This window comes from Pleurodeles waltl, chromosome 11, assembly GCF_031143425.1.
Source record: "Pleurodeles waltl isolate 20211129_DDA chromosome 11, aPleWal1.hap1.20221129, whole genome shotgun sequence".
NCBI lineage: Eukaryota > Metazoa > Chordata > Amphibia > Caudata > Salamandridae > Pleurodeles > Pleurodeles waltl.
In genome coordinates, this window is record NC_090450.1 from 486,052,824 (window position 1) to 486,080,330 (window position 27,507).

General features: G+C 47.5%; 1 protein-coding gene across 1 annotated transcript in view; it reads left to right on the forward strand.

Annotated features, from left to right (window-relative positions):
• Nucleotides 1–27,507, forward strand: part of LOC138265802 (thiamine transporter 2-like) — a 440,218-nt gene that overhangs the window by 123,435 nt on the left and 289,276 nt on the right. The gene's annotated exons all lie outside the window — the stretch shown is intronic.

The window sequence follows — 27,507 nt, forward strand, 5'->3', positions numbered from 1 at the left end:
CGGTGGCGGTAAGTTGGTGGCAGTCAGCGTGGCGGTAAGTGGGATATACCACCAATGTCATAATGAGGGCATATATCTTTTCAGCAGGGAATTCCATGACTGTGTGAGCGAGGATGACATTATTTCTTACCCATTCAGTGATCACTACCTACTTGTTGTCACCCTGTCTTGCCCAAAACTTGCTGTGTGTAGTTTTGCTGTGGGGAAACTCATTTGCAGCCTAATTGTGATGGTCCAAGATTAGCCTGGAAGTCAGCTGTTATGGGTAAGGTCATGTGCAGGCTTTGGGTGGAACACCTTGGTAGGATTTTTGATTGTTTGCATCTATCCTATCTTTCTGCCAGCAGCACTCATGTTTTTGAACTCCTGGGGTCCATAATTAAAAGGATGTTGATGAAGTTGATTGCTCCCACTAAGCACAAGGTACACTCCTGGTTCGATAAGAACTGCAGAGAAGCCAAAATATGTTTACTATAAGACTTGAAAAATATTCCACTGCCCCAGTTGAAGTTGTGGCCTGTAGAAGGCTTATAAGTTAGTCATTAGGAGAAGGAAAGCAGAACTTCATGAGGAGGTCTGATGCACTTGCAGAACAGGGAACTCAGGCTTATTTTGGCAGACAGTTAATAGTGTCTAGCTGTCCAACATTGATTCTAACAGTCTGGGTGATAATATCAGTGCAGACTTCTGGGTTATGCACTTTAAGCAGGTTTATCAATCGGATGATTCCTCTGAACTTGTGGCACCAGTACCATTTTTCCACTCAACATAGAGTTTACTGTTGAGTCAATTTCTGTAGTGATCTATAATTTCAGTTTGCACAAATCCCCAGGGCCTGATGGAGTCCCCATGGATCTATACAAAGTGGAAGTAGCTGTCTGGGCCCTGATCTTAACTAATTATGCCAACACAGCCTGTCGACTGGGGTTGCCTAGGTCATGGTGTTCCACCATTATTGTCATTACCTCTAAGACATGGGATAGGTCTTCTTGTTGTTACAGGCCCATCACCGTTCTTGACTCCATTGTTAAAAACATTGGCACGGTTATTTTGGATCGGATCTTGTCCTGGGTCATAGGAAGCACTATCATTGCAGTTACTCAGTATGGCTTTAGAGATGGACTGGGGACTCAAGAGCAGTGCCTAAATCGCTATCTCCTTGTCAAAAGTACACTGTGGCGAAAGATGGCCCTCTGTATCTTGTTTTATGGACCTGGCATGCACTTTTAATAGCCTTGTCAGGTCCAAACTTTGGGAGATTCTTCTCTCCCTGAGGCTTGATCCAGGTTTTGTGGCTTTTTCATATGCTCTTCACCTCGATCTGAGCACCTGTGTCATATTTGGGAAGGGGGTGATTGCACAGAGAGTGTTGGACGGGACAGGGAGTGCAGCAGGGGTGCATCCTTGCCCCCATTCAGTTCCTTTTATATATTAATGGGCTGGAGGCTGCACTGATAGCTAAGGGCAGGGACCCACGACTCATAAAGGGTAGACTTGTCCCTGTCCTTTTATATGCTGACGATGCTGTCCTAATGCCCCAAACTACTAACAGCCTCCAGACCTTGTTGAATGCCTTAGCTGATTTTATGAGCAGTTTGGGGTTGCGTACAAATCAGTTCATGTCGTTTGTGATGCCATGTGGGCTGAAGCAAGTTCCAGGGCACTCCTTTGGGTTTAACCCACAAATTCCCTTACTTGGGCATAGGTTTTGACTCACATGGGACCTGGCGTTCCTGTCTGAATAAAGACATCTGAAGCAGGTCTGTGCGAAGTTCGCAGAGATCTGCCCTGTGGAACTCTGCAAAGTGACCAAAAAACTCTGCCACGCTATGTGGGGTTTCTCATAGCGGCAGAGTGAGTTCCATTGTGATGCTTGCGCTGATTTTTAGTGCCAGGTGTTTGTCCTGTGTTGTAAAATCAGCACAAACGGCACCACATGCAGCGGAAGAGGGTGCTGCTTCTTTTCTGCTGCTTGAGTAGATTTTCTACTCAAGCTGCAGCTTCCTCCAGGCGAATGGAAGGTTTCTCAAGGCAAGCAGTAGCAACCATCCGCGACCACCCGCATTGAGAAATCTCGCTAAGAAGTGGCCTGGAGTAAGATTTTCCTCACTCACCAACTTAACGTTGGTGACCATGAGCAAGGAAAAATGGAGCGCAAAGTGGGAAAAGCTCTGCACACTCCACAAGCAGAGCAGAGTTCACCACCCACCTCTAGCCTGAAGTTCTGCAATTCTGAGGGTTTCCTTTTTAGCCTGGAGTCTAAAATAGGTAGCAAGTCAGTATCTGCTTTAGTTGAGCTATAGGGCAAGATAAATGTCCCAATCCTCACTTATGATACTGGTTTGTGGGGGTATAAAGTCTCTAAAGGCCACAAAGCTGAGAACAGGATCTGTAGGCACCTACTTGGAGTATCCTCATGTTTACCTAGCTACGCCATTCATGAAGTACTGGGGCTGCTGTGTGTGGGGGACACCGTTAAGATGGCTCACCTGATGTTATGGTGCTCTATTTGGCAGCCTCAGGAGGCCTCACAGAATAGAGACATCATCCAGGAGTGTCTGGGCTGTGACCTGGGCCTTCATATCCCATGGCTATGTTATATGAAGGACACATGCCATAGGTTGGGTACACCAGATATATTCATCTTGCCTGGTCAACTTACAGCGAGGACAAAAAGTATCTCAAAGACACCTTTAGGGAATTCCTGGTTAAGTAAAGGGAGGCCTGTGAGTTGCAGAAACTGGCAAATAAAGCATATGTGTCAGTTCAATTAACTTTGGTCATGGAATCATATTTGGTCAAGGTACTGAGCACTAGCAATGGGGCCTTCCTTTCCCGGTTTAGGCTAGTTTTTATCAGGTGTCAACGTCCCTTTTCCCTGGGTCAATGTAACCCAAAGAAAATCCTGATCTGCCCTTGCGATGAGCAATCCCTGCAAACGCTCACCCACTTTACTTTTTTGGGGGGTTTAGAACTGTTATGCTAGAATGTTGTTGTTTTCTTTGTTGAGATGTACTTCTATCTCTCAACACATTCTGACCATTCTGTATTTACAGTCTCTTTGGGAACTTAAAGCTCGTCTTGGCATTGCCAAATTTTTTAAATTTGCATTACAGTACAGGTGATCTTTGATGTTGTAATTTTTATCAGAGTCTTGCATTGTGTGCCTAGACCCCCTGCTTTGATTTATCTCTTCTATGGGTTTTAATGCACTTTATATTCATGACTGCTTAATTTTTAAATGTTACGATGTGATAGTGCAGCACTTTAATGCCAGTTTTGTCCAAATATGATGTTCTGTTTTTTAATTTGATGTTTTGGATTGTACATGTATGGTGAATTGCTTTCATGGTTTATCACTTTAAACTGAAATAAAGTTGAATTGATTTGCTAAAATGGATGATGCTGTTGTCGCTGTTTTCACTCCTGTACTCACCCCCTCCCACCAGGTTTCCCTGCATATCTTTTCTTCCGACATTTCAGTAGAACAAAGACAAGTTAATTTAATTTTACTGTTGTGCTCTGAATCAATTTCTTAGTGCTCCTAACTGTAAGAATTTTCCAAAGCCCTTCTGCCGTGGTTTGGTTGCTCTGTTTAGTCTTATTCATTTGTCAATCACTCTTGGTAAATGTTGCATATTTTGTTTGAACATCTCCAGGTGACAATGACACAGAAAAACAGGATGCTAAAAAATGGGACAGTGTTAATAAAGAATGTTATTGATGTGAATTTCCCTGATATGCTAAAGAATTGGTACATGGGATCATGCCATGCTGAAGCTCTGATTTAGATAATTTTCTATGCAAGGATTGTGTGCAAAGCCACCTTGATTTTGGGGGGGAGCAAGAATTTTTCTACAGACCTTCCTGTTTTATAAGGGATGCTGTCTGTTTCTTTCTGATTTTGCTTCTTATGCAACACTTAGAATGATTTCTGATTTCCACTATTCTTTATAACTTTGCATTTTAGCCTTTGTTTCATTATTTTTCTCTATTACTTGACCTTGGGATTTCTATAATAAAAACTTTAAACTTTTCCTCCAGATCTAAAACTCAGTTATTGAGTGGTCCCAATTGCTTATTTATTACTCTGCCAAAGTGATCCTGGGAAACGTGTTTTTTACAAATGATCAACCTGGAGCAGAATCGACTGATGTGAATTTAGGGTGATCTAAAGTTTGGGGTGTCTTAAAAATTGTGATTTGGGTTCTGCTGCCTCAAACTGGTAGCAGAGGATGATTGTGAAAGAGTGCCTCCCCTTTGAAAGGGGTCCCCAAAAGGTTTTCTGGTCCTTAATCCCCTTTTCAAGAGATTGGTGGACTTTTGTGAAACTCTATTAGTGCTAATAGAAGTTGGAGGTGCTTAAGGGATCTGACTTGCGGTGTGTAAGTATGGATAGATTAAAATGATTGATGTATGGTATGTATTTGTGAGGTTCGTTGAAGTATGAGTTAATGAGATGTATTGTAGTGTGGTTTGTGAGATGGTTGGATAGATAGTGTGGATTGTTCGTCCTTTTGTCAGGTTAATCACTGTACTGCTCATCTAATATTTGTGAATTCATTTTTGTTCAGTTATTGTTTGATTTGGTCATCAGATTCATCAAAATCTAAGATCTCAAGAAATTATGGGGGTCATTCTGATCAAAAGACCGCTGGTGCCATTCCAACTTTCCCACTGGTAGTGCCCGCCGGCCCAGCGGGAAGGAGGCCTGCAACACAGAAGCCGGCTCCGAATGGAGCCGGCGGTGTTGCGGGCGTGCGACTGGTGCAGTTGCACCCGTCGCGCTTTTCACTGTCTGCTAAGCAGACAGTGAAAAGCCGCCCTGGGCCCTGTTAGGGGACCCCTGCACTGCCCATGCCAGTGGCATGGGCAGTGCAGGGGCCCCCAGGGGCCCCAGGACACCCGTTCCCGCCAGTCTCTTCCTGGCGGTGAAAACCGCCAGAAACAGGCTGGCGGGAAGGGGGTCAGAATCCCCAAGGCAGCGCTGCTTGCAGCGCTGCCCTGGCGGATTCGCCCAGCCGGGAGTAAACCGGCGGGAAACCGCCGGCCCCGGTTTTCTGACCGCGGCGGTAATGGGCATGGAAGCACCGCCAGCCTGTTGGCGGTGCTTCCGTCATTCGCGGCCCTGGCGGTCTTTGACCGCCAGGGTCGGAATGACCCCCTATGTGTTTTTATTTGTCTGTATATGGTAGTGTGTAGTGCGAGGCACCATGTACACACAGACAGGCCTATACATGGACAGGGGTTTCTAAACTAACAATTTTCTTTTTCAGGATTGTGTATTTTATTTGGGTTGGTGTATCATTGTTCCTAGGTGCACAGGAGTGAGTACATTAACCAGGGCAGATGGCCGATTGATGTGGGTCTGCCTAGTGTGAGTTGACATTTTAAAACGGTGCCTTGAAAAGTGTTGATTTGTTGTTTCTCTGATTTCTAATAATTAAGGGTTTTGCCTTACTGAATTCTTTAATTAGGTTGAGCAAACAAGGGGTTTATTAAGTTTAAAGTTGATTTAGAAGGTTCACTAATTGTTTTCAGCATTCACTGAGAAATCATGCTGTAATTGATTAGTCAGCCAGGAAGCTGCATTGGGATAGGAGATATATCGCCACAAAGCTACACTGTCATTGATTGATTGCTGACAGAGCTGCGCTGTGATAGGCTGACAGTGCTGCACGGGGATTGGTTGTTGTTCACTAGTTTGTTTGTTGTGATTCTGAGATTGTTTTTCAGCAGAAATAATGGGGAATGTATTTAGGAAGCCTAACATTTCTGTTGTACCAGCTGTTGAGGGTCAGGAAATACCTCCTAAAGGATGCCTGAAGATGAAATGATGATAGATTTTGTGTTTTATACTTGTACCTGGACTTCTGAATGGTATGATTACTCTGCTTTCATGAAAGATTTTCAGTTTCATTTAGAGGATATTTTTGGCATTAAAAACCTGGATTTTCTTAGACAAACTATAAGGTTTTTGAATCCAATGCTCAGACCTAATTAGGTTGAGGACCAAAATAAATGGGATCGAATAGCAACAGAGAAAGCTAGAAGGACAATGTCAAACAGGTGAGGGATCATCTGGGCAGCAGTTGGAGAAAAAGTGGGATCAATGAGAAAAATGCTTAAGGTAGAATACGATGGATGGTGTGGGAGCATATACTGCTATAGGTGATCTAAGCAAAACAAAAGAGGATGAGAAACCAGATAATGAATCTGATGTGGAGGATAATTTAATTACTGATCTTTTTAATTCAAGTACTCCTCCATATACAGTGAGAGCAACTGGGACTAATGGTTCTAGTTTGGGACCTGACATGAGAGCGGGAGGGGATGGCACTACTGCGAAAGCTCCTGCAACTGTGATACCAGGTGCATCAACTGAGGCAGCAATGTGCGGGCTAGCAAAATCTCTGTGGTTCTCCAGGACTACTTTTATAGACCTCTCCTCTCCATTATTGAGAATGGTCAGGCCTTGTGTCTTAGTCCAGCTATACCCAATTTGGAAGATATTGTTTCCCTTTCAGTCTTTAACCAATAGGTGGGTCTATCAACTGTGAGAATGGTCAGGCCTTGTGCCCCTATCGAACTGTAATAAGCTCTCAAGAGGTAGTTATAGGAAAGTACCCTCTTTTTGGCATGGTTACACCCACTTTTTCCCTGCTGTCAGTGTGTCTTGGCTGTGTTCACTGGGATCCTGCTAACCAGGACCCCAGTGACTGTGCTCCCTCCCTCTAAATTTGGTTGTTCTTGACTTAGTGCACCCCACAATTGGCATACTGGTGCCCCCATGTACGTCCCTACTGTATGGTACCCAGGTATCCAGGGCATTGGGGCACCAGTGGCTCCCAAAGGACTGCAGCATGTATTATGCCACCCATGGGAGCCCATGCAAAATGTGTCTGCAGGCCTGCCATTGCAGCCTGCGTGAAAAGGTGCATGCTTCCTTTCACTACGGGTAACTGCACCAGGTCATTGTAAGTCACCCCTATGGTTGGCCCTCCTAGGCCAGAGGGCAGGGTGCAGATACCTGTGTGTGATGGCAAACCCTCCATGAGCAGAGTTGCCCCTACGAACTCTAGCTCCATTTTCCTAGACTTCGTGAGTGCGGGTAAGCCATTTTACTCGTGTGCTGGACTCAGGTCACTACCTATGTCCAGCTACATAATGCTAACTCTGAACCTGGGCATGTTTGGTATCAAACATGTCAGAATCATACCCCAATACTGTTGCCTGCATTGGTTGTATGATTCCATGCATTCTGGGGGCTCCTTAGAGGACACCAGCTTTGCTTCTACCAGTTTACAGGGTTTTCCTGGGCAGATTGTGCTACTGCCATCCTACAGACAGGCCTCTGCCCTCCTGCTGCTTGACCAGCAGAGAAGGAGGCAACACCCTCTCCCTTTGAAAATAGGTGTTACATGGCTTGAGAGGCGTAGCCTCCCCAAGCCACTGGTATGCTTTGAAGAGCACATTTGGTGCCCTCTTTGCATAAACTGGTTTGCACCAGTCCAGGGACCCCTAGTCCCTGCTCTGGCAGAAAACTGGACAATGGAAAGGGGAACAACCACTCCCCTGTCCATCACCACCCCAGGGGTGGCACTCAGAGCTCCTCCAGGTGGCCACTAGATTCTGCCATCTTGAATCCAATTTGGGCAGAGGCCTCTGGAATCACCTGAGTGATATCACAGCCCCCTACTGATGGTGGTCACCCTGCTAGGAGACCAGATCCCCTTCATGGGCTATTTAGGGTCTCCCTCTTGGGTGGGTCCGCAGATTCGATGTGCAAAATTCCATCAGGATTCCTCTGCAATGTTTACTTCACCTTCTGGCCACTGAAACTGCAACTGGACCCTCCAGGAGCCGACAATTTGCATCTACAGCGACAACTCTGCTCTGCAACATTGTTTCTCTGGCTCCCTCCAGCAACTGCAAAATTTTCCCAGCTGTGCATCCTCTGAGGGCGATGAGTCTTCAGTCTGCACAAGAAGCAAGAAGGAATCTCCCTTGGAGTGAAGGAGTCACTCCCCTGCATCTGCAGGCACCAACTGCATTGACATGCATGGATCTCATCTCCTCCAGAACTACGTGAATCCTGCATCACATGTGGTGGTCTGCAGTGCCCAACTTGGTCCTCTCTACCAACTGTCCAACTTGGGAGACTGTAAACCCTTGCCTCTCCACGCATGTCAGTATGCCCGGGCACTGTATCTCTTGCAGCTACCAAGGCTTGTTGGCATCTCCCCCAAAGGGATCTTCAGGTTCCCTGTAGCCTCAGCCCGAGCAGTCTTCCCTGCAATGCTCAGCCCTCTGTGTGCTTCTCCAGCGACTGGGGGCTCCTTTCTAGGAGCTGAGGATCACCCAGAACTCCCCCCCTGGGTTGCCTCTGGACCTTGCTGGTTACCAGCAGCTCCGCATTTCTTCTCCATCAACATTTGCCAAGGCATGTTGGTGGTTTTTTCCACACCACTGACGGACTGCAATCATTTTCCGGCATGGGACATTGACTGTATCACTTCAGGAACTCTTGTTGACGTCTTCGTTCACCGTCGACCTGGTCCTGTATCCACAGACAGGTGGGTAGTGACCCCTGGCATGACCAGACACTCAAATGTGAACTGGACTTGGTTCCCTTCCTTTACAAGTCTTTCTCTACCAGGATCCACCTTTGGTTTCTTGCAGTCTTGTCTGGGTCTTGCATTATCTTCTTCTGAAGTCCTTTTGGTGGGTTTGGGAAGAACCATGTACTTACCTCTTTGCTCCTGGTCGCTGGGGGGCACTCTGATACGTACTGCTTGGGGTTCCTAGTTTCTCCATCTCCCCTCTACTGATTACACTTCCTTGGGTGAGGGCCCAACCTTCGCATTCCACCTTCTTAGGATATGGTTTGGTCACCCTCTATTGCCTTTTATGCTAATTCCTGATTTCTAATGTGTATCTAATAGTGTGTTTACTCTCCTGCTAGTGGAGTATTGCCTATACAGTATTTTAGTATTTGTGTTACAATAATAAAGTACCTTTATTTTTTAACACTGTGTGGTTCTTACATGTGTGTAAGTGTTGTGTGACTACAGTGGTATTGCATACGCTTTGCATGTCTCCTAGATAAGTCTTGGCTGCTCATCCACAGCTACCTCTAGAGAGCCCTGGCTTCCTAGAAACTGACTACACCTCACTAATAGGGGATACCTGGACCTGGTATAAGGTAATAACACCATAGGTGCTCACCACACACCAGGCCAGCTTCCTTCAGTAGTCTTCTGGAAAGACTTGACCCTGAAATGAAGGTCTGTCAACCATTTTTCTCCACTAAGCCCACTAGAGGATCAGGATTGACCCTGTCAGTTGATTGAAGGCTCTGGGGCTCTCAGTTGGGAAAAGGAAGGAATTAATAAGGGGTTTGATTGGGACACAGTTAGTAGTAGGATGGTAGACTTAAGCCGGGCAAGTAACATAGATCGCAATGACAGGGAGGTGACATTATTGAGTAATTGAGCTGGAATGTTACTGGGGTGAGAAGTAAACTAATGAATAAGGAGTGGAACAGCCTTGTTCTTCATTTTCTTATAGTATGCCTGCAAGAAACTTGAATGATGATTCCCTTAGTTTTAGCACCATTTCTTCCAAGAATGGGAGGGTGAAGGGCTGCTTGGCGATTTTTATATTGAATAATATGTGGGGAAGAATGGGTTATAAATTTCTCATGTCCCCATATTTTCAACTGGTCTGCTATGATTGGAAAGGGGAAAGGCAGCTCATGATAATCAACTTTTATAATAATATCCTTGAAAGTTCCTCAATTGATTTGGTTTTTGAATTAAAAAATGAATGAGGAACATTTTTTAAATACTGTTGTGTGAATATTTATAGCTTTGGTTGGTGATTGTAATATAGAATGCAGCACTTTAAACGCCAGTGGATCTGTAGCATGGTTGGCACTGATGATAAGGAGATTTCACACTTTTCCTATACAGGGTATGCAGTGCCCTAAATAATCTTTCAATCAAGAACAATTTCTTTTTTGCTTTGAATTTTTCCACACCACTAAGATTAGGCGTCCCTCATTTGTGGGGAAAAGTAACAGTAGTACTATTGATTTTATAATGGTTTCATCAACTTAAGTAGGCCACTGGACACCTAGCCTGCCACTTGCCTGTGGCTTCCAGTTCGTGCTTATTCCAGCTTGATCCCGTGACATTGCATCTGCCTGCATTTTCCCGCCGTAGTTTTCCCACCTGGTTTTCCCACAAACCATTTTTCCCACCAACAGAAGCCTCGCCCACCCCAGGACCTACTTAACACAGATCATAGCGTGACCACATCCGTAGGCACCTGGACATCTAGCCTGCCACTTTCCTGTGGCTTCCAGTTCCTGCTTGTTCCACCCTGATACAGTGAGACCACAGCTGTCTGGGTTGTCCTGCTGAGTTTTCCTAACTGGGTAGTCTCCCTCACCGTTCTTCCCACCTAAAGAAGCCCCACCCACCCCAGGACCAACTTAATGCAGGCCTCAGGGTGACCGTGCAGTGGACGTGTGCAGCAGAGGTACTGCAGTGGGCGCCCTACTGGCACACCATAAGGCAAGCCTATCTGTGCTGAACTGCTCCCAACACCAGGAACGCTGGTCCTTCCTCCCCCCAAAGATACACCATCACGAGTTCTACAACCTGAACCCTGGATGCTGCAACAAACACTGCCACCACGCTGATCCATGCTCCACGTCAGGACCTTTCACCTGTACCCACTGCCACTTCAGCTGCCACAGCACATACACCAGCCCACCGACCAGTCCCATCCGAAACACACCACAAACACCAACTGAGCGAAAACATAAGCTTGCATGCGCCTTTCTCAACACATGCTCACTATGCAAGCATTTCTCTGAATTATGGGACCTCATCACCACCCTCGCACCCAACAACGCCTGCCTCACCGAGACCTGGCTCAACCCCACATCTGTCCCAGACATTGCCACAGCGATCCTCAATGGATGTAAAATCATTCACCAGGACTGCACCAACAAGCCGTGAGGACGAACAGCCATCATCCACAAAGAGACCATATAGTGCATCTTCACCATCAACAACACCACCACACCTATAGAACATCTCAACTTCAAGCTCCACACAGACGACAAAACAACCATCAACGGCACCCTCGCATACAGACCCCAGACCCACGCTCCTGCTTCTGCAACACCATCACATACTTCATTGTGCCCCTAGCCTTAGACTCCAAGGACTACATCTTCCTCAGTGAGCTACATTTCCACATTGACGACACAGCAACAACAACACTGCACACCTCCTTGACAGTATGAGCAGCCTCACATTGACCCAGATTGTCCACGACGCTACACAGACCACAAAACACATGCTGGACCCCATTTTCACCTTCAGGAACCATGTTAAATACAGCCATGTTACAGAACTCACATGGACTAATCACTCAATCATTCACTTCAGCATCTACAGCCCCCACACCTCCACCCCCAAAATGACTAGCACCCCCCACCAGAGGTGGAACAAAATCTCAGAGGCCAGCTGAGCAGACACCCTCTGCACCTCCAACCCCACGACTGCCACCAACCTCGAACAGGGAGTGAAAATCTTAATGCCTAGATTATCAATTACACCAAAAGCATCCTGCCCATCAAGAGCAACAACCAGAGAAATCCTCCAAAAAGGCCAGCTGGTACACCCAAGAACTCAGAACAGTGAAATGGGACAGCAAACAGCTGGATAGGAGATAACACACCGGCAAGAATAACTGACAAAGAAGACTCCAAGACCTCAGTCAACCTCTGCATGCATCAAAACCAGCGGCAATAACACCAAGGAACTTTTCAACATTGTTAAGGAATTCTACAACCCAGCTGCCGGCAAAAACAACATCACACCATCACATGACCTGTGTGACAATGTCTCCCACTTCTTCCACGACAAGATTGCAACCATATACAGAAGCTTTGTTCCCCAACCCACACCTATGTCTTCCTCAATAGATATGCGACCACCGTAAGAGACACAAACCACAAACTGACCACCTGGAACATCCTCTCCACCCAGGTCATCACCTCCAACATGAAATCCATCCACTTAGGAGCTCCCACAGACCCATGGCAGCACTCCATCTCTGACCTTGAAAACCAAAGGATTGGCTAGGAACTCAGCACCCTGCTCAACACCTCTATCACCACCACAACATTTCCTGATGCCTGGAAACATGCCAATGTCAGACCACTACTCAAAAAACCCTCTGCTAACCCCAGCAAACACCAAAAACTAATGGCCAATCTCCTTGTTCCTTTTCCCAGCAAAGGTACTGGAAAAGATCATCAACAAGCAACTCATGACATACCTGGAGCAGAACCAGCTACTTGACCCCTCTCAATCCAGCTTCTGCAGCAATCACAGCACTGAAACTCAAATGATTGGAGCCACCATTGACATCCAAACCCTCCTCGACCGAGGAGAAACAGCAGCTTTGATCCACCTCAACCTAGGAGAAACAGCAGATTTGATCCACCTCAACCTCTCAGCAGCCTTTGACACCATATCCTACCACATACTGATCGAAAGACTCCACCCCGTTGGCATCCAGATGGATCACCTCCTTCATCACTGGAAGAACCAAGAGGATCCACCTCCCAACTTTCAACACAGAACAAAAGGAGATCAACTGTGGTGTCTCTCAGGGCTCACCCCTCAGCCTCACGCTCTTCAACGCATATATGACCTCGCTGGCCAACATCGTCAGATCCCACAGTCTCAACATAATTTCCTATACAGATAACACCCAACTCATCCTCCCACTCATGGCAAACCCTCCACCACCAGAACCAATTTCCACAGATGCATGACAAGCATTCCTGACTGGATGAAGAACAACTGCCTACAGCTGAACACAGACAAGACAAAAGTACTGATCCTTGGCAATAGCAGCAACACATGGAACGACTCCTGGTGACCATCAGACCTACGACCCACACACACACCCTCTGACCATGCCAGAAACCTCGGAATCATCAGTGACAACAAGCTCACCATGAAATCACAGATCAACAACATCTCCTCCGCCTGCTTTCTCACTTGCATGCTAGGTAATATCTCCAAGTGGCTACCCCTACTCATGAGACTCAGTGTGACACAGGCTCTCATCACCAGCCGGTGGGACTAAGGCAATGCCCTCTATGTAAAAATCACTTCACACCTCCTACAGAGACATCAGACCATATAGAATGCCTGAGACACATCCTCCGCCTTCCCTGATGAACCCACTTCACACCCCACTCAGGCAACTCCACTGGCTCCCAGAACAGAAGAGATGTCAATTTAAACTGCTGACCCATGCACACTAGGTTTTACACAATCAAGGACCCACATACATTAGTCACCGCCTGAATTTTCACCAACTGTTAAGAAGACTGCGCACTGCCTCCCTTTCACTTGCCCATGCTCTCCACATCTACTGAAGCAGAAGTGGAAGACACTCCTGCTCTCACATTGCAGCAAAAACCTGAAACTGCCTTCCCACGCACCTCTGGACCATCACCTCACTTTCGAATGACCCTCAAGACCTGGCTGTTCGAATAAGCCTTCAAAATCTACAAGCGCCTGGATACCATATCGGGTGATTAGACGTGCTTTATAAATCCTGATTGATTGAAGTTCCCATGTCAGCTCACCTGAGAATGGGGGATGGATGGTACACTGCCTGAGTAGCATCTCACCACTCCCTCCTCACTCTTCTTCAATGTGAGGTACAGTGGGCAGAGTTGAAGCAGCTGAGAGGTTTGGTGGGGAGAGACCACATGGGGGAAGTTGAAATCTCACTGGGAATGCTAGGTGACTCAGGACTGGAATGTTTTACGACAAGCTGAGCTTCCCCCCAAAGAGGGGCATGTTGCAAGGTGGGTCGTTACTTGTGTGGCCTGCACAAGTAATGGGACCACACACGACTACTACTGGGAACCAAACACCCCATTGTAGCGCTTGACTCTCATAGGGTAGCATTGATGAGCAGTCCAAGGCTTACTCAAGGGAGGTGGTGTGGGCTAGTAATCATCATTCACGTGCACGCAAGCATGGCACTCAATTAATATTTGTCCAGTCTGTGCTTTTTCTTTTGACAAAGTAAAAGTACATTTATCACACACACACTACTCAATACTATGGAACAATTTACAAGTATACACAAGTGGATGGAATTACCCTTGGATGACATTGTGTAATCTCTCATGCCACCCCCTAGGGGAAATATAATCCAACCACACACATAGCAAAACAAATCATGGTATCTCAATGCAACATTTACTTGTATGTAGAATGAACGCACCAAAGCCTGACAAATAAACATAATTACTGTACATAAGGGAAAGTATCAGTCTTATTACGCAAATCAGCATTACCAAAAACACCTAAAGACACATTGAAACACTTTAAACAATAAAGAGCACTTTTGGATTACTTTTTGATTACATTGGTGTAATCTCATACACTTGATTATTCTGGTATCATACCAACGTGCACTCTTAGATAATGGAGTCATACAAGCCAAGAACAAAAGTTCAAACATGCTGATGTTTCACATTTGCTTGTATCGCTTGAGGGGTTATATTTCGTTTGTCACACCCAACCTCGGGTAGGGGACATAAACTTGGTGTTGGGGGGACACTGCGCTGTTACTGCAGCTCCCCCGGACAATGGGCACTTAGTTGGTGGTGGCCCCACCTTCCTATGGCCACCACCTGCTGAGCACAGTGTCCTGGAGGACCTGGGCCCGCAAAGCCTTATGGGCCATATACATTACAAATGAGCGGCTCTCCTGCTGTGCCGGGGAGAGACGCTTCCTGTTTCCGTAAAGATTTCCCTTTCCGGCGGACTTGTGCCGCATTTCCTGGTGTGCTGGGCAGTGTGGGGAACCCACCCCGGCTGCCCTCTTGAATGGGGGGCTGTCCGGTCCCACCCGGACACCCCTGTCATTCTGCCTCGTTGGTGGAGGGCAGCGCGGGGATCCCACCACTGGCTGCCCTCATCGTTGGGTAGTGTCCAGTCTCACCTGGACCCCCCCATCAGGTGAGTATTGTCGAGGAGCATCTCGGGGAGCCACCCCTGGCCGCTCCTGCCGACTCCTTGCACAGCCAGCTCCTCCATGTGCTGCCGCGGGAGCCAGCTTGTTCTTTGGTGTCTGCCCGCTCCTGCGGGAAGACACATGCTGCTAGGCGGCCGGACGGGTCACCTGGGGGGAGTGCGACAGCACTCCCCCCTCCTCTCCTGCTACATCGAGGCCCTGGGATGGGATCCAGGGCCAGCCTCGCCACTCAGGGGAGTGCGAGGGTGCTCCCCATTCTCACCCTCTTTGCGTAGCCCTGGGATTGGGTCCGGGGTCCCTCTGGTGGCATTCACGAGGGGCGCGATGGCACCCCTCTGACTTGATCCTCTGGTGAGAACCTGGGATGAGGTCTGGGGCCCCAGGACAATCTCTGCAGGGAGCGCAATGGTGCTCCCTGGCTTAGTTTTCGGCTACCAGCTCTCCCTCAGCTGGCGGCCATCTTCGTGGGGGACGCAACAGCGTCCCCCAACTTTTCTTCCTGGTTGGGCCTAGGGATGGGGACCGTGGCCTTCTTTTCACAATTTTCACAGGGAGGGTGACGGCGCTCCCCGTCTTCCTCTTCTGTGTGGCCCCAGGATGGGGTCCAGGACCCTCTGCTCATCTTTACAGGGTTCGCAACGACAGCCCCTGGCTTTTTTCTGTTGTGGGGCAACCCCCGGGCCCTGGCCCACCCCGGGAACATCGACCAGAGCGGCCCCGAAGCCCCACACGCTTCGCCACTGGCTCAGGAGTAGGTCAAAGGTCACATACCTTCTCCTTTGGATAACTCGGGCCCCCAAGGACTGATTTGGATGGTTCTGGTGTCGTTTTGCTCCTAGTGATGAGCCGTTGCCACCAGGAGCACTCTCCTTAGCCCTCCTGGCCTGGAGGGGACCCAGATGGTAAGGGGCCAGTACCACTGACTCCCTGTGCCAGCCTTTCCTCTGGGTGTCCTCCTTTCCTTCTGGCAGCGCATTCTCCTTTCCCCAGCCCAGGCTTTCCCCCAACTAATCCTCAGTGGGAGTAAGAGAGCTAGCTTACATGGCCCTGACCTGTGCCTCGCTGGGCCTTAAGTCCTTCAGAGGCAGAGTCCCTGCCCGAGGGGGCAGTCAGAGGGTTCTTCTTTCCAGTTGTCCATGACGTCCGTCTGCAGGTTCAGTGTCCAGCAGTGAAGCACAGCCAAGAGAGAAAGCTCTCCCCCTGTGCAGGACCTTTTAAGTGGGGGCGGAAGCTTCCAACAGACCTACACCTCTTGCCAATCCAGATGTGCCACATCATTTCCTTGCCCCGGTCTCCTCCTTCCTGCACAGTCTTCTGGGATAGCTCAAAAATGGCGTTGTCCAGGAGCTTGGACCACATGTGCTCTGAAACTCAGCCCCTCCTTCCTAGCATTCCTTTCAGGACTTCCCTGCCCATTTCCTGGCAAGTGCTGACAGCTGGCTGATTGATGCAAGGCCCAGCTCCGGCAGCTGGATAGAGCAGTAATCAACCCTAAACCTGAGCTGAGTCAGAGAAAGATGACATTTTTGGATGACCCATAAATTGTACAACTATGCTTTTGTAACCTACTGCATCATTCTTTTCATACAGGTTACAGTGTACGTTGGTGCGACTCTGGTCGCTGTGGGCGGGCCCTAGAGGACTTGAGTTATGCCTTAGGCCACTCTTTCCTATTGACATTGATTGGAGTGTCCCTACAGTAAAAAGACAGTAAGTACACTGATGTTGACTTGTTCTTGAGTGTCCCTATGGTTAAAATACAGTAAGCACACTGACTATCCATCCTCTGGGTATACCCATCTCATGAGGCCTACTCCAGATCACCACCCACTCTGCATAGTTCCTTCTGTGCCAAGCTCCCTAAGTGCAGTTCTTGGGCTGCACACGCCAGGAACCCTCCCCGCACAGCCGTTACATGGATGCACACGTGTGTGCACACATGAGCACATGTAACCAGTCCAGGTCCTCCTACTCTTGCTGTGCCACCGCAGCCTTTTCTTAGCAAGGCGGCACCGGTGGTCACACGTGGAGTCCATATTACCATAAGCTTACTGTGGGGGAGTCCCTGACCAGGAATCTCCCTCACACTAAAAGGTCAAAAACCAGATGGTCAAAAAGTGAAAAAAATCAGGCAGACCAGAAGGTCAGAACCATCCTCCCACAGGGCAGGTGAGTGCATTGTGGAGCCTGAGTGAGCTAATTGGGCCTTCCTGTTGTTTTGATTTGCTTTAGAGCTGAGGGATTGGCAGTATAAAGGGAAGGGGACTGATTGTGGCTGGTAGAGGTTATCTTTTTTCCCCTGCCACCAGCCAGAAGATTGACGGCCTTTATTGATATTGGTGTGGAACTTTTTGGGCTGTCCACCAAGTATTCTGAGAAACATTTAAATCTCCTAACAGATATTTAATAGGCATCAATGCATTCACAGCTAAATCAAGCCTAATCTATAAGGCCACTTTCCAATCTGGATCCACCTCAAAGAAGCCTGGAAATGGCTATGCCGCCTAAGCAACCTACAGCTAGAGGTATAAAGGTTGGAAAGCAGCAGTCGGTTATTTCAGTATCGTCCTAAAGTTTCACAATACCACTAGGGAGACAGTGCCGAGTCTACACCTCCCACATTAGCCACTCATTCTGCCGAATGCGCTTCAGTTCCAGCCTTACATCTCATGCTGAAGTCAGAGTACGATGGTCTCCCCTCTGGCTGTAATATAGTAGAAGGCGGAAGGTCGGTGCCCACTATGATTATTGAGGATTTTTCAAATGTTGCTTTTGTTCACAAAGGAATGGCGGTGGCAACACTCTTGTCATCCAGGAGATTGATGGCTAAGATGGGCACCCAGGTTTTGCGATATATATTGACCTTTATATCCTGGGATCCATCAAAGGTATTGATTTGAATAACAGAGGCATGTCTCCATCAAGCCCTGGGACCAAAAGAACCAAATAAACCAACAGAACTATTTGTCAGTAATTGGGGAGGCCACTATCAATGGGGCAGATAATATTCCCTACATGACCGGAGTCCCAAAAAAAAGGGAAGTATGAGTACTGATTTAACTATAGAACAAGAGACAGGGGCTAGGTTTCAAACCAGTGAAGTATTGGTATGGGGGAATAGGTGTTGAAGATAAACGTAGGTCCGTAGACCCCATGACCTCTACTATGGGAGATTCTAACTCAATAAATGTACAGCCACAGGAGACTGACCTCATGACCCGTTTAATCTCAGTTCAGAGCTGAATGCCCCAGGTTCAGTGTTCTTGTTGCTTAAAGAAGTTTTGGGCAAAATCAGAAGCCTCAGCCAATAACACTTTGTTTTGCAAATGAGATTAAGGAGTGCATGGGAAAGATTGAGGGTAAAATGACCCATTTTGTAGAGCATTGTGAGGATCTGGAACAGCGGGTTTCGAGCTATGAGCACAGACTAGAGACAGCCTCAGTGCTGAATTCAAAAGCTGAAGAAAGAGATAAAGTCCATGCATGAAAAACAGGAATAGCTGGAAAACCATTCAAGATTATCAGATCTGAGAATTGTTGGGGTGCCTGAAGGGAAGTGGGACAGTATGGGCATGCTTACATTAATTGACTCTCTGATTCGATCTTCTGTTCTCCCTGAACCTCTGCAGGAGTTGACCATAATGTGAGTGTAGGAAAGTACCATCTTGCCTGGCATGTTACCCCCATTTTTCACTGTATATATGTTGTTTTAGTTGTATGTGTCACTGGGACCCTGGTAACCCAGGGCCCCAGTGCTCATAAGTGTGCCTGAATGTGTTACCTGTGTAGTGACTAACTGTCTCACTGAGGCTCTGCTAATCAGAACCTCAGTGGTTATGCTCTCTCATTTCTTTCTAAATTGTCACTAACAGGCTAATGACCACTTTTACCAATTTACATTGGCTTACTGGAACACCCTTATAATTCCCTAGTATATGGTACTGAGGTACCCAGGGTATTGGGGTTCCAGGAGATCCCTATGGGCTGCAGCATTTCTTTTGCCACCCATAGGGAGCTCTAACAATTCTTACACAGGCCTGCCACTGCAGCCTGAGTGAAATAACGTCCACGTTATTTCACAGCCATTTTACACTGCACTTAAGTAACTTATAAGTCACCTATATGTCTAACCTTTACCTGGTAAAGGTTAGGTGCAAAGTTACTTAGTGTGAGGGCACCCTGGCACTAGCCAAGGTGCCCCCACATTGTTCAGAGCCAATTCACTGAACTTTGTGAGTGCGGGGACACCATTACACGCGTGCACTACATATAGGTCACTACCTATATGTAGCTTCACCATGGTAACTCCGAATATGGCCATGTAACATGTCTATGATCATGGAATTGCCCCCTCTATGCCATCCTGGCATTGTTGGTACAATTCCATGATCCCAGTGGTCTGTAGCACAGACCCTGGTACTGCCAGACTGCCCTTCCTGGGGTTTCTCTGCAGCTGCTGCTGCTGCCAACCCCTCAGACAGGCAGCTGCCCTCCTGGGGTCCAGCCAGGCCTGGCCCAGGATGGCAGAACAAAGAACTTCCTCTGAGAGAGGGTGTGACACCCTCTCCCTTTGGAAAATGGTGTGAAGGCAGGGGAGGAGTAGCCTCCCCCAGCCTCTGGAAATGCTTTGTTGGGCACAGATGTGCCCAATTCTGCATAAGCCAGTCTACACCGGTTCAGGGACCCCTTAGCCCCTGCTCTGGCGCGAAACTGGACAAAGGAAAGGGGAGTGACCACTCCCCTGACCTGCACCTCCCCTGGGAGGTGTCCAGAGCTCCTCCAGTGTGCTCCAGACCTCTGCCATCTTGGAAACAGAGGTGCTGCTGGCACACTGGACTGCTCTGAGTGGCCAGTGCCACCAGGTGACGTCAGAGACTCCTTGTGATAGGCTCCTTCAGGTGTTAGTAGCCTTTCCTCTCTCCTAGGTAGCCAAACCCTCTTTTCTGGCTATTTAGGGTCTCTGTCTCTGGGGAAACTTTAGATAACGAATGCATGAGCTCAGCCGAGTTCCTCTGCATCTCCCTCTTCACCTTCTGATAAGGAATCGACCGCTGACCGCGCTGGAAGCCTGCAAACCTGCAACATAGTAGCAAAGACGACTACTGCAACTCTGTAACGCTGATCCTGCCGCCTTCTCGACTGTTTTCCTGCTTGTGCATGCTGTGGGGGTAGTCTGCCTCCTCTCTGCACCAGAAGCTCCGAAGAAATCTCCCGTGGGTCGACGGAATCTTCCCCCTGCAACCGCAGGCACCAAAAAGCTGCATCTCCGGTCCCTTGGGTCTCCTCTCAGCACGACGAGCGAGGTCCCTCGAATCCAGCGACACCGTCCAAGTGACCCCCACAGTCCAGTGACTCTTCAGCCCAAGTTTGGTGGAGGTAAGTCCTTGCCTCACCTCGCTGGGCTGCATTACTGGGAACCGCGACTTTGCAAGCTACTCCGGCCCCTGTGCACTTCCGGCGGAAATCCTGTGTGCACAGCCAAGCCTGGGTCCACGGCACTCTAACCTGCATTGCACGACTTTCTAAGTTGGTCTCCGGCGACGTGGGACTCCTTTGTGCAACTTCGGCGAGCACCGTTTCACGCATCCTCGTAGTGCCTGTTTCTGGCACTTCTCCGGGTGCTACCTGCTTCAGTGAGGGCTCTTTGTCTTGCTCGACGTCCCCTCTCTCTGCAGGTCCAATTTGCGACCTTCTGGTCCCTCCTGGGCCCCAGCAGCGTCCAAAAACGCCAAACGCACGATTTGCGTGTAGCAAGGCTTGTTGGCATTCATCCGGCGGGAAAACACTTCTGCACGACTCTCCAAGGCGTGGGGGATCCATCCTCCAAGGGGGAAGTCTCTAGCCCTTGTCGTTCCTGCAGTATTCACAGTTCTTCAGCCTAGTAAGAGCTTCTTTGCACCAACCGCTGGCATTTCTTGGGCATCTGCCCATCTCCGAGCTGCTTGTGACTTTTGGACTTGGTCCCCTTGCTCCACAGGTACCTTCAGACAGGAATCCATCGTTGTTGCATTGCTGATTTGTGTTTTCCTTGCATTCTCCCTCTAACACGACTATTTTGTCCTTAGGGGAACTTTGGTGCACTTTGCACTCACTTTTCAGGGTCTTGGGGAGGGTTATTTTTCTAACTCTCACTATTTTCTAATAGTCCCAGCGACCCTCTACAAGGTCACATAGGTTTGGGGTCCATTCGTGGTTCGCATTCCACTTCTGGAGTATATGGTTTGTGTTGCCCCTATCCCTATGTTTCCCCATTGCATCCTATTGTAACTATACATTGTTTGCACTGTTTTCTAAGACTATACTGCATATTTTTGCTATTGTGTATATATATCTTGTGTATATTTCCTATCCTCTCACTGAGGGTACACTCTAAGATACTTTGGCATATTGTCATAAAAATAAAGTACCTTTATTTTTAGTATAACTGTGTATTGTGTTTTCTTATGATATTGTGCATATGACACTAAGTGGTACTGTAGTAGCTTCACACGTCTCCTAGTTCAGCCTAAGCTGCTCTGCTAAGCTACCATTATCTATCAGCCTAAGCTGCTAGACACCCTATACACTAATAAGGGATAACTGGGCCTGGTGCAAGGTGCAAGTACCCCTTGGTACTCACTACAAGCCAGTCCAGCCTCCTACATTGGTTGTGCAGCGGTGGGATAAGTGCTTTGAGACTACTTACCACTCTTGTCATTGTACTTTTCATAAGAGAAAAATATACAAAAGAAGGTCAGTGTATATACACATAGCCAAAAAGTTTTGCATTTCCTCTTTTCACTCTTTTCTAAGTGCTGAAAAGTACTTCTAAACTTTCAAAAAGTTCTTAAAAGTTTAAAAAGTTTTTTCTGTCTTTCCAAAAAGTTCTGAAAACTTTTTTCTCTTTATCTATCACTTTAACTCTCTCTAAAAATGTCTGGCACAGGCCAAAAAGTTGAACTGTCCAAACTTGCATATGATCACCTTAGCTGGAAAGGAGCAAGGAGTCTCTGCATAGAGAGAGGTTTGAGTGTAGGGAAGAATCCTTCCTTAGAACTGTTAATTAATATGCTTAGAGTACAGGATAAGGCCATAAGTGCCCAATCTGTAGAAAAAGTAGCTAATGGTTCTCAATCTGATCCAGGGACTCCCCCAGGAAAAGGTTCAGGAAAGAAACTTCTCAGCCTGCCCATTACTAGACAGTCTAGCATAGTTGGTACAGAGGTTGAATCACACCATACTGATGGTGTGCTCTCACATTATACTGGTAGCCAAGCTGTTAGGGTGCCCTCTGTAAGGGACAGGTCTCATTCTGTTCATTCCCATCATACCTCTGTATCTAGAAATGTCCCTCCCACCCACCCTGATGACAGATTGTTAGAAAGGGAGCTCAATAGATTGAGAGTGGAGCAAACCAGACTGAAGCTCAAGAAGCAACAGCTGGATTTGGATAGACACTCTTTAGAAATAGAGAGGGAAAGACAGAAAATGGGTTTAGATACCCATGGTGGCAGCAGCAGTATTCCCCATAGTCATCCTGCAAAAGAGCATGATTCCAGGAATCTGCATAAGATAGTTCCCCCTTACAAGGAGGGGGATGACATTAACAAGTGGTTTGCTGCACTTGAGAGGGCCTGTGCTGTACAGGATGTCCCTCAAAAGCAGTGGGCTGCTATCCTATGGCTATCATTTACTGGAAAAGGTAGGGATAGGCTCCTTACTGTAAAAGAAAATGATGCTAACAATTTCCAAGTTCTTAAGAATGCACTCCTGGATGGTTATGGCTTAACCACTGAACAGTACAGGATAAAGTTCAGAGATACCAAAAAGGAGTCTTCACAAGACTGGGTTGATTTCATTGTCCAGGCAGTGAAGGCCTTGGAGGGGTGGTTACATGGCAGTAAAGTTACTGATTATGACAGCCTGTATAACTTGATCCTGAGAGAGCATATTCTTAATAATTGTGTGTCTGATTTGTTGCACCAGTACTTGGTGGACTCGGATCTGACCTCTCCCCAAGAATTGGGAAAGAAGGCAGACAAATGGGTCAGAACAAGAGTGAACAGAAAAGTTCATACAGGGGGTGACAAAGATGGCAACAAAAAGAAGGATGGTAAGTCTTCTGACAAGGGTGGGGACAAATCTAAAAATGAGTCTTCATCAGGCCCACAAAAACACTCTGGTGGGGGTGGTGGGTCCAAATCCTCCTTTAATCAGAACAAGGAAAAGAAACCATGGTGCTATTTATGTAAGATAAAATGCCATTGGACAACAGATCCCAGTTGTCCAAAGAAAGGCACCACAGCTCCTACCACTACAACCCCTACTGCTACACCTAGTGTCCCTACTAATAGCAGTGGTGGTGGGAGCAAACCTACTAATAGCCAATCCAAGGGAGTAGCTGGGCTCACTTTTGGTAATTTAGTTGGGGTTGGTCTGATTAGGGAGACCACAGAGGCTACTTTAGTCTCTGAAGGGGCTATTGACTTAGCCACTTTGGTTGCTTGCCCCCATAACTTGGAGAAGTACAAGCAACTAACCCTAATAAATGGTGTTGAGGTCCAGGCCTACAGGGACACAGGTGCCAGTGTCACAATGGTGATTGAGAAACTGGTGCACCCTGAACAACACATACTTGGACACCAGTACCAAGTAACCGATGCTCACAACATAACACAAAGCCACCCCATGGCTGTTGTAAATCTCAACTGGGGAGGGGTATCTGGTCCAAAGAAAGTTGTGGTAGCTTCAGATTTACCTGTAGACTGTCTATTAGGGAACGATTTGGAGACATCAGCTTGGTCAGATGTGGAGTTGGAGGCCCATGCAGCAATGCTGGGCATCCCAGGGCATATTTTTGCTTTGACAAGGGCTCAGGCAAAAAAGCAAAAAGGACAGGGAAGCTTGGATCCTGGAACAATGGACCAAGTGCTCCCTAAAGCTAGGGCTAGTAGAAGCAAACCACTTCCTACTATCCCTCCCTCTACAGTGGATTCTACTTCTGAGGAAGAAGAATTCCCTCCCTGTGCAGAACCTACACCAGAGGAGCTGGAAGCAGACACTGCTGAGCTTTTGGGTGAAGGGGGGCCTGCCAGAGAGGAGCTGAGTGTGGCACAGCAAACCTGTCCCACATTAGAGGGTCTCAGACAGCAAGCTGTCAAACAGGCTAATGGGGATGTCAGTGACTCACACAGAGTTTACTGGGAGGACAACCTCTTGTACACTGAGCATAGGGATCCTAAACCTGGAGCTGCCAGGAGATTAGTGATTCCTCAGGAGTACAGAAAGTTCCTCCTAACACTGGCACATGACATTCCCTTAGCTGGGCACCTGGGTCAAATGAAAACTTGGGACAGATTGGTACCATTGTTTCATTGGCCTAGGATGTCTGAGGACACAAAAGAATTTTGTAAGTCCTGTGAAACCTGTCAAGCCAGTGGCAAGACAGGTGGCACTCCAAAGGCACCCCTTATCCCACTGCCTGTGGTTGGGGTTCCCTTTGAAAGGGTAGGGGTTGACATAGTTGGCCCCCTTGACCCTCCTACTGCTTCAGGCAATAGGTTTATCTTGGTGGTAGTGGACCATGCCACAAGATATCCTGAAGCTATTCCTTTAAGGACCACTACAGCTCCTGCAGTGGCAAAGGCCCTCCTGGGAATATTTTCCAGGGTGGGCTTCCCAAAGGAAGTAGTATCAGACAGAGGAAGCAATTTCATGTCTGCATACTTAAAGGCCATGTGGAAGGAGTGTGGTGTAACTTACAAGTTCACAACACCCTATCATCCACAAACAAATGGACTGGTAGAGAGATTTAATAAAACTCTCAAAGGCATGATTATGGGACTCCCTGAAAAACTCCGCAGGAGATGGGATATCCTTCTACCATGCCTCCTTTTTGCCTACAGGGAGGTACCCCAGAAAGGAGTGGGCTTCAGCCCCTTTGAACTTCTTTTTGGACACCCTGTTAGGGGTCCACTCACACTTGTAAAGGAGGGTTGGGAACAACCTTTAAAAGCTCCTAAGCAGGATATTGTGGATTATGTACTTGGCCTCAGATCAAGGATGGCTGAGTACATGAAAAAGGCCAGTAAAAACCTTCAGGCCAGCCAAGAGCTCCAGAAGCAATGGCATGATCAGAAGGCTGTTTTGGTTCAGTACCAACCAGGGCAGAAAGTGTGGGTCTTGGAGCCTGTGGCCCCAAGAGCACTCCAAGATAAATGGAGTGGACCCCACACAATTGTTGAAAAGAAGGGTGAAGTCACCTACTTGGTTGACTTAGGCACTGCCAGGAGTCCCCTTAGGGTGCTCCATGTCAACCGCCTGAAACCCTACTATGACAGGGCTGATCTCACCCTGCTCATGGCAACAGATGAGGGACAGGAAGAAGACAGTGATCCTCTACCTGATCTCTTCTCTTCCACAGAACAAGATGCTCTTGTGGAAGGTGTAGTTTTGGCTGATTGTCTTACTGCTGAGCAGAAAGATAATTGCATAAATCTCCTAGGACAATTTTCAGAACTCTTCTCCATTGTGCCAGGCACCACTTCTTGGTGTGAGCACACTATAGATACTGGAGACAGTTTACCTGTCAAAAGTAAGATCTATAGGCAGCCTGACCATGTCAGGGACTGCATAAAGCAAGAAGTTCAGAAGATGTTGGAACTAGGAGTGGTTGAGCACTCTGACAGTCCATGGGCTTCTCCTGTGGTACTGGTACCAAAACCCAATTCTAAAGATGGAAAGAAGGAAATGAGGTTTTGTGTAGACTATAGAGGTCTCAACTTGGTAACCAAAACTGATGCTCACCCTATACCCAGGGCAGATGAGCTAATAGATACACTGGCATCTGACAAGTATCTAAGCACTTTTGATTTGACTGCAGGGTATTGGCAGATCAAAATGTCAGAAGATGCTAAACCTAAGACTGCATTTTCTACCATTGGAGGACATTACCAGTTTACTGTAATGCCTTTTGGTTTGAAAAATGCACCTGCCACTTTTCAGAGGTTGGTGAACACAGTCCTGCAAGGGCTGGAAGCTTTCAGTGCAGCATATTTGGATGATATAGCTGTCTTTAGCTCCAGCTGGGATGATCACCTGGTCCACCTTTGGAAAGTTTTGGAGGCTCTGCAAAAGGCAGGCCTCACTATCAAGGCTTCAAAGTGCCAGATAGGGCAGGGTAAGGTGGTTTATCTGGGACACCTTGTTGGTGGGGAACAGATTGCACCACTTCAGGGGAAAATCCAAACTATTATTGATTGGGTTCCCCCTACCACTCAGACTCAGGTGAGAGCCTTCCTAGGCCTCACTGGGTACTACAGGAGGTTCATTAAGAACTATGGCTCCATTGCAGCCCCTCTTAATGACCTCACATCCAAGAAAATGCCTAAAAAGGTATTATGGACAGCAAACTGTCAGAAAGCTTTTGAGGAGCTGAAGCAGGCCATGTGCTCTGCACCTGTCCTGAAAAGCCCTTGTTACTCAAAAAAATTCTATGTCCAAACTGATGCATCTGAATTAGGAGTAGGGGCAGTCCTATCACAACTTAATTCTGAGGGCCAGGATCAACCTGTTGCTTTTATTAGTAGAAGGTTGACCCCTAGAGAAAAGCGTTGGTCTGCCATTGAGAGGGAGGCCTTTGCTGTGGTCTGGGCTCTGAAGAAGTTGAGGCCATACCTGTTTGGCACTCACTTCATTGTTCAAACAGACCACAAACCTCTACTTTGGCTAAAACAAATGAAAGGTGAAAATCCTAAATTGTTGAGGTGGTCCATATCCCTACAGGGAATGGACTATACAGTGGAACATAGACCTGGGAGTAGCCACTCCAATGCAGATGGACTCTCCAGATATTTCCACTTAGACAATGAAGACTCATCAGGTAATGGCTAGTCTTATTGTCCTTCGTTTGGGGGGGGGTTGTGTAGGAAAGTACCATCTTGCCTGGCATGTTACCCCCATTTTTCACTGTATATATGTTGTTTTAGTTGTATGTGTCACTGGGACCCTGGTAACCCAGGGCCCCAGTGCTCATAAGTGTGCCTGAATGTGTTACCTGTGTAGTGACTAACTGTCTCACTGAGGCTCTGCTAATCAGAACCTCAGTGGTTATGCTCTCTCATTTCTTTCTAAATTGTCACTAACAGGCTAATGACCACTTTTACCAATTTACATTGGCTTACTGGAACACCCTTATAATTCCCTAGTATATGGTACTGAGGTACCCAGGGTATTGGGGTTCCAGGAGATCCCTATGGGCTGCAGCATTTCTTTTGCCACCCATAGGGAGCTCTAACAATTCTTACACAGGCCTGCCACTGCAGCCTGAGTGAAATAACGTCCACGTTATTTCACAGCCATTTTACACTGCACTTAAGTAACTTATAAGTCACCTATATGTCTAACCTTTACCTGGTAAAGGTTAGGTGCAAAGTT